Raw genomic sequence first — 8,116 nt, 5'->3', positions numbered from 1 at the left:
TGTCCAGCCTTCCAGAGATACTCGTTATAACTATTCTTTCGGTTGTATGTGACGATACTAATAATTTGACTGGGCAACACTAGAGACGCTCGTTATAACTATTCTTTCGGTTGTACTTATATGACAACACTAAGAATTGGACAGAGCGGCTGGTGATCGATCATGCCATCGTAGAATTTACATGTCTAGAATTCCTGAGGGGCAGAACGTGCACGAACGTGTTATAGGGATGTGTTTGCTTACATATTTGAATGCGTTTCAAGAAAACAAAAGTCGTTGTCACCTTATCTTGTTTTTGACATGTTAAGCTCTGGACTCATTAGTTCCCGCTACAAGTCAGCCGAGCGTACGTTTTCCTCTACCGTAATGAAGCGAGCCTGGTGGTTTGATTTAATTAATGTGTTGAAGCACAAAAGTCAATGGCGGTTGCACGTCACGCATGGCCTAATTTCAGCAATTAGCTTCAGCCCGTGCCAGTTATTAGGCACATAAAAAAGCCGTGTAAAAAGTGGCTCCTAATCGTCCATGTTGCTTACGTATTTTCAATGCAATCAACATGATACAAATAATAAAAAGGTAGGGTTTGGAATTGGAATAGGAATCGGAAGAAAGAAAGCAGCATGCATCTTTGTTGGGATCACGTGATTCCTCGCTCACGTCACGGGCTCGTGGATAGATAGAAGAAGAGGGGTGAGACGACTTTCGGCTGGCTGAAAAACACTGTTCTGACTGAATTATTGTGAGAGAAAAATACTGTTCTGGCTAAAAAAACAAATCAAACAAGTCGGTTTTTGGGTAAGGCCCCGTTTAGAAGCCAAAATTTTTTGGTTTTGGGTACTGTAGCCCGTTTGTTTGTATTTGGTAATTAGTGTCTAATTATGGACTAATTAGGTTCGAAAGTTTCGTCTCGCGATTTCTCACCCAACTGTGCAATTAGTTTTTTTTTTCCGTCTATATTTAGTACTCCATACATATACCGTAAGATTCGATGTGACGGATACTGCGCAAAAATTTTTGGAAACTAATAAGGGCCTAAGCCGAACGGAGCCTGGGTTTGTCCTTGCTTGACAAGGCGACGAGTCGCAAAAGAAGGGAGTATCCCGCCCGAGACCACAGTGCTCTGTCTGCTCTTGTCGATCAATTTTGACAACCTTATAACTTTCTCCCTCCATCCCAAAAAAATACAATTTTAGAACAGTATCCTATTTTAATATATCACCTTTGACCAAATATAAATAAAAATATACAAATATTTATAATATAAAATAGATATAATTAGATTAATTACGAAATGTATTTTTATAATAAATTAATTTAGAGCTATAAATATGAATATTATTTATTAGAAACTTGGTCAAATGTGAAGTACTTAAAGTGGCATGTAACCCATAGGCCATATTCGTTTTTTTTATAATCCGTACTTTTCAGCTTGTTTTTTTTAGCTGGGACAGTGGTTTTCTTTCACAGCGAATCAGCCGGAACATTATTTCGACTTGTTTTTTTAGCGAAGCGAATGTGACTCATTTTTAGAACAGAGAAGGGGTAGGACGGTAATTTGGCGAAAGCGACGAGAAAGGAGGGGCCGGGCGTGGCACGGCATGGCCGCATGTGTGATGTGTATGTTGGGCTCCAGACGACCAGACCAGGGATGAGGATGACACCATGCTGCGGCCGCGTGGAGCGGTCGTTTTCTCTTTTTAAGCGCACCAGGACGACATGTGTGTGCACTGTACACTGCAGTGCAGTGCAGCAGCTGCTTTTCCACTACAACACAAACCCGTGTCTTGCATCGGATGTCAAGCAACGGTACCGAAATACGTTGCAGCTCCATTCCCACCTCTCCACTGACCGTAACCTCCGCTCCCGAGTCCTTATCACCATGTTTTCTTAGATAACCCTTAGCTTTCTTCCACGTCCAACCCATCTCTCCTGCTCTAGATCCGATCTCCATCGAGCGTGTGGAGAGGAAGGGACCAACTTGACAATCAGGTGGCGGTGTTGATCCTATACAAGGTGATCCTATACAAGCTCGGTAGGAGGCCGCGACACCGTGAGTTCGCCGCCGTAGCCGTGGATGGTCCAGCGTAGACAAGTATAATCGGGAGTTGCCACAAATCAGAGGGTCCAAGCGGCAACCGATGCGGCGGAGGTGAGTGCTGGACACCATCAGGTCTCAACTAGTCCGTGTTCGCCATCTCTTCTGATGTCCAGGTCCCTAATCACCTCTAGTCTCTGCTGTGCCGTTCTGATTGGATCTAGTTAGTGTTGCTTCACTCCCTCCGCTGAAATTCCCATTAAACTCTTTCTAATCCCATATTTCTGTTCCAATCCTAAGTGATTGGTTCGTTCAAGAAAAAAAAAGATTATGCAGGTGTGGTAATTGAAAGCATCTTATTATTACAGGGGAAGTCACGATGGGGTAGCTGATGAGAAGCTCCACTACCTATAACTGGATATCAGTACGAACATTTTGGTAAGTTACACCTCTATACATTCCAGATGGAAAGAAATTGAGCAAGTCTGCAATTCATCTTTATCCAATAAGTTTTCCTTCCCCTAAAATCTATTCTTCTCTAGACTGATTGTTCATGTATCGCTTTTATTTCTGTGTGATTATTGTTAGTGCTTTGATATAGAGATATCTTCATTTCCTTTAACCAGTGCAGAAAAAGCATATATCTTCTAAACCTGGGTATTTGGAATAATTAAGTTTTTAAGAAATTAATGTCTAGCCAGATTAGCCTCCCTTTTCCCAGTACATACACCTGTCTGCAATTTTTGCATTGTCTGATTGGATCTATATATATGAATATATACTGACAGACCGGTACCCAATTTAATCTGCCTTCTAGATAACGTATTAATCTACGAGAGCTCATATTTCAATTATCATGTATCATAGCATATGAAACTAACACAGTATTAATCTTGGAGATCAACAATCATAATCCTAGGTATTTGGAATGACGTGTTGTTTTAAACATATTTTTTTAGGGGGTGAAAGTCTGCAAAGGATCTGTCCCATCTGGTAGCACACTACCTTTCTCAGCATGTGCTTAATAAAATACTAGGGAATAAATTTGTTGTTCACTTATTTTGAAGTGAAATGAGCTTAAGCTAAATCTGTTTGCGAATTGCAAATTTTTCTTATATAATTTGGTGTGCATCGTGCATTGAAAGATTTACCTATTTTCCTTTGCATACAAGATGTTAAGAAGATCGTGAAGGTACAGGGTCACATGTAGTTATACTATGGGACTACAATATAGGTTAGTTTGTATGATAACCATTCTAGTGATTATTTAAACTTTTTGCAGAAAAACAATTGTTTAGTCAATGAATTTTGTAGGATGATATCTTCTTCTAGACTTCTTGACATTTATGAGTAATCAATTTGTTTAGGCCATCAGCAATGCATTGACTAAGGGCCGGACTCCGGATTGCAATTTCTTATTAGCAGAAGATTTATCTGAAGGTACATGGAAATGTTCTACTGCGAAATTGGAGTATATGTATGCACCTAACTCAGAGTTACTTTACTAACTTATTCTGATTATCTTTATATAATTAAAACATTTATATTAACATTCCAGCTGTTGGAGATGATCAATTCTTGCATAGACGAAAGGATGGAGATGAAAAGTGAAGAAATCAAAGAAGTAACTAGCTAGATAAATGAGCCTTTGGGAGAGAAGATTACACTGTCAGACATGTTTATTTCAATGGTCCTTATGTGTTGTACACTCCATTTAGATAATTCCAACTTAGTTCACTGTGGTCAGAAAATGTGTATACACATGGTACGATTATTTTATCAGTGAAATAACATTTTTCAAGGGCTATTACGATGTGTTCCTCTTCTGATGTGTTACTCCTGTGTATTTCTTATATGTGAAAAATCAAAGTTATTTTGTCATCCGTACACAAAAGTAATAAATAATGATATGTGAAACATCTAATAAGAGTGAAATGCACAGTAGGTCTGTTAACTTTAGGTGGTGTGTCATACAGGTCCATCAGCTTTTAAACTGTATTTTTTGGTCCATTAATTTTTGGTGGTGTGTCATTCAGGTCCACCAACTTTCAAACTATATTTTTTGGTCCATTAACTTTTGATGGTGTGTCATCCAGGTCTATCAACTTTTAAATTGTATTTTTGGGTCCCTAAACTTTTTAACTGGTTCACCGTAGGTCCATACCCCTTCGTTTAGCGAATAGATCTGATATGGCACGCCAAAAAAGCAGCCACCGTGGAGTACAGGACGAGATCACCATTCGGAGATAATCTTCAATACGAAGAACCTGATGGGATCACCATCTAGGGTTTCTCGAGCGATGGCTCGACGGGGAATAAACTCCACAAAAAAATCCAGTCTAATCTACTTTGTACAAAGGCCGAAGGCCACAGGAATAGACACGCAGGCCACCTGATACAAACAAAACTCGGACTCCACCAACCCAACTAGAACCGATTGACTCTAAGTCCCTGATTCGGCTAACATGCATGGCACGTCCAAACGCAGCCACCGATTTGATTCACATACACATGTGCACGTAGACACTAAAAGCTAGATGCTAGATAAAAGATCGTGTATCACAACTGGATAGGAAACTAATGCATGGAAATAATAAAAATACTACAGTAAGGATGCTAATCACGTTGGGAAAATTTCATTGATGATCTCCACCTCTTTAGAATTAGTACTGATGTATTTTGTTGGCTTTATTTTCTCTTCCTTTCCACGCAATAATAAGGCACCTCTATAAAATATCTTTGATGACAGTCCAACAGTTATAAATTTCTCCATATCCACAATATATTTATCTTTAAAAATAATAGTCCTAAATTTAAGACTAGAGGATATTAACGAATTACCAGCTGCTACATTTGAATTATTGCTAGATGAGTCTCCATGAACATCTTGAGGAGCTATGGACTCATCACCTACTCCACGGTGGCTGCTTATTTAGCGTGTCATGTCAGATCTATTCACTAAACGAAGGGGTATGGACCTATGGTGAACCAGTTAAAAAGTTTAGAGACCTGGATGATACACCATCAAAAGTTAATGGACCCAAAAAATACAATTTGAAAGTTGATGGACCTGAATGATACACCACCAAAAATTAATGGACTCAAAAATATAGTTTGAAAGTTGATAGATCTAGATGACACACCACCACAAGCTAATAGACCTACGGTGCATTTAACTCATCTAATAAATAGTGTGAAAACATTTTCCTTATTGTAAGCACCAACACATACAAGTGTTGGTAACAATAGGAGATTTCCGTTGCTGACTAGCAACACTTAATGGTACATGTTATCAACACATATATATCTGTTGCTATAGACTCTAGCAACGTCACATCTAGCAACGCATATCATATGCGTCGGTAAAGACCACTACAACACTTATATAGCGTTGCTAAAGGGTGGTCCTCTGCGTGCGTGCTGCCGTGCCCGACGATGGCCGGCGAAAAGTCCTTTCCTTTCCTTCCGCATGGGCAAGGCAATGCATTCTCCTCTCCTTCCTGGGCCTCCGGCGCACGGCCGTCATCGTTCCGTGCAGGCGTTACGTGACGCGTCATGCATGCACAGGCACAGCACGGTGTGAGCGCCAGACGATGATGCATGGCGGCGGCGGTGTGTCCCGGCCGGCAGCAGCGGCAGACGATGATGCATATGGCAGCGGCGGCGGGAAGCCACGGTCCGGCCGTTGGGCGGCGGCGCCGTCGATCGGACTATCGGAGGGAAGCGGGACCTCGCTGGCCTCTCTTGCGCATGCTTACGCCGACGGCCGTGGCGATCGTATCTAGCTGCTGCTGCTGCTGCTACTAGAGTACTACAGTACCACTAGTAGGTCGGCGACAGGTGGGTGGATGTGGATGCATGCAACTCTGGAATCCGGCTTTTTGGTGGATAAGGTTGCCGGGGAAGTACGGAGAGCTGGAGGACGATGCAAAGCAGAAGCAGAACAAAAGCAAACCCGCTACACACGCGGCCATCACCATGCTCCATGCTAGTACGTCCGTTGCACACGTTCCTTAATCCCGGTTTAGATCCGCTTCTTTTTGTTTTTTTTTCATTCGGAACAATATTTTTCTCTCATAAATTCATCTAGATTTTTTCAGATTTCTTCGTAATTCCTCCAAGCGAACAGGCCGTAGTATGTTCAAGTACAATGCACAAGCTGCTGCAAGTTGAATACTAACACCCCCCCCCCCCCCCCCCACACACACACACACACACCCACGCCCACACCCACACCCAATCCACCATCCTAAAAAGTTGTTCATCTCGTTTAAGATTTAGTGAATTTCAAGTTGGATCAAATCAAATCTACAAAATCAAAAGTACTAACATTTACAGCACCAATAAACAATTATCATGCTTACCACAATCTTGCAAAATATTCTCATAGTAAATCTATTTGGAGACATAATACTATTAATATTTTTCATTGATATAGAAAAATAACCCCAACCATCCTTACGCATGCTTTTCTTTCTTAATTACTATTATACTAGTACTACCTTTAAGCTTTTAGTCGTGGAGAAGGTATGCACAAAAGGCCGGTGGAAATTAAATAGTTTAGTTAGATGATGGATTTTCAACTTTTAGCCTGTTCGTTTTGGCTTATTTGCTCGTATCTGGCTTATAATCCACGGCTTAAAATAGTATTTTTCTCTCACACCAAACCAGCAAGCAGTACTTTCAGCCATGGCTTATAAGCCAATTCAGCCGAAACAAACAGGCTGTTTAAACCTTTAGTCTAGGAGAAGTCTCAAACAAAGTACACCAACTTAAACATTTTGTTGACGTATTGCGGTCAATAGTTGGAGGTGTTAATTTTCACGAGTAGTGTAAACAAATTAAAGTCCATGAAAACCCCACAAAAAACAAATGGATCTAATAAATAACATTAGCATATAGTTTTGTTATGGATTGCCAATATCCATCCCCATAGAAAAAACTTATAACATCACGTTAAACTTGCATTTAAATAACCCATGTCTGCAATTACTAAAAAAACTAAATAACTTCCCCATGTAACTACATTTAAATTAATAAAAAAGAGGGAAAGTGAAGAAAGAAGACTCTAACTATTGTGATAGACTAGCAATCCAAGTATTTCGATCTTAAATTTATCCCCGAACTTGTATAAACACTCATGTTTCCTATAAAATTGTTACATCTCTTGAAATTGTTAGCCGTGCGAACACAAATTTTACTATGGACTAGTAATCATAAATTGCTACTCCGTCAGTCCTTTAATATAATGGTTTCAAGTGATTTTCAATCAAAATAAAGGGGTCCAACAAAAGACGGCCTTGCCCCTCACTAGTTAGGATGGAGGGAGTTGTCTAGTTATTTCTTTTCCTAGTTACCAGATAAAGCGAGTAGTTTTTTAGGAAAGGAGTACGTGAGAGAGAGAGAGAGGGGTTGGGTAACTCAGATACAAATTTCAAACCTTAGATCACTTACTCCTATATTACAAGAAGTAGGGAGTACTACTGATTCAGGCCGGGTTTAGTTCCAAAAAATTTTCACTTCAAAATATCACATCGAATCTTGCGGCACATGCATGGAGTATTAAATATAGACGAAAAAAACTAATTGCACAGTTTGATTGAAAATCGCGAGACGAATGTTTTAAGACTAATTAGTCCATGGTTAATTAACCATAAATACTACAGTACTAACATGCGCTAATGATGGATTAATTAGGCTTAATAAATTCGTCTCGCAGTTTCCAGACGAGCTATATAATTAGTTTTTTTATTAGTATCCGAAAACCCCTTTCGACATTCCCGAAACATCCGATGTGATATCCAAAAATTTTCATTTCACGAACTAAACAGAACCTCAGTTTGACGTATCTAGAATGATATGCTTTTATTAGATGGAAAGGTGAGCAGTTCTTCACCCAGTACACATCCAAAATCATGTGCTCTTTTTTTCCTTGAATAAACACGGAGCCTTAGGCCCCTTAGTTCCCAAAAATTTTTGCGCGGTACCCGTCACATTAAATCTTGCGGCACATGCATGTAGTACTAAATGTAGACGAAAAAAAAAATAATTACACAGATGGATGAGAAATCGCGAGACGAA

At 39.9% G+C, this 8,116-nt stretch overlaps 1 long non-coding RNA gene across 1 annotated transcript; it reads left to right on the top strand.

Annotated features, from left to right (window-relative positions):
- The first annotated feature begins 1,903 nt into the window (after window positions 1-1,903).
- Window positions 1,904-3,828, top strand: LOC136459722 (uncharacterized). The gene is made up of 5 exons (XR_010760254.1): window positions 1,904-2,149; window positions 2,404-2,473; window positions 3,208-3,269; window positions 3,403-3,512; window positions 3,594-3,828. It is a non-coding gene; the product is annotated as an uncharacterized lncRNA (long non-coding RNA).
- Window positions 3,829-8,116: the final 4,288 nt, after the last annotated feature.

The sequence above is a fragment of the Miscanthus floridulus genome, chromosome 6, assembly GCF_019320115.1.
Source record: "Miscanthus floridulus cultivar M001 chromosome 6, ASM1932011v1, whole genome shotgun sequence".
Lineage (NCBI taxonomy): Eukaryota > Viridiplantae > Streptophyta > Magnoliopsida > Poales > Poaceae > Miscanthus > Miscanthus floridulus.
The sequence above is the reverse complement of the archived record's forward strand: the minus strand, read 5'-3'. Positions and strand labels throughout refer to the sequence as shown.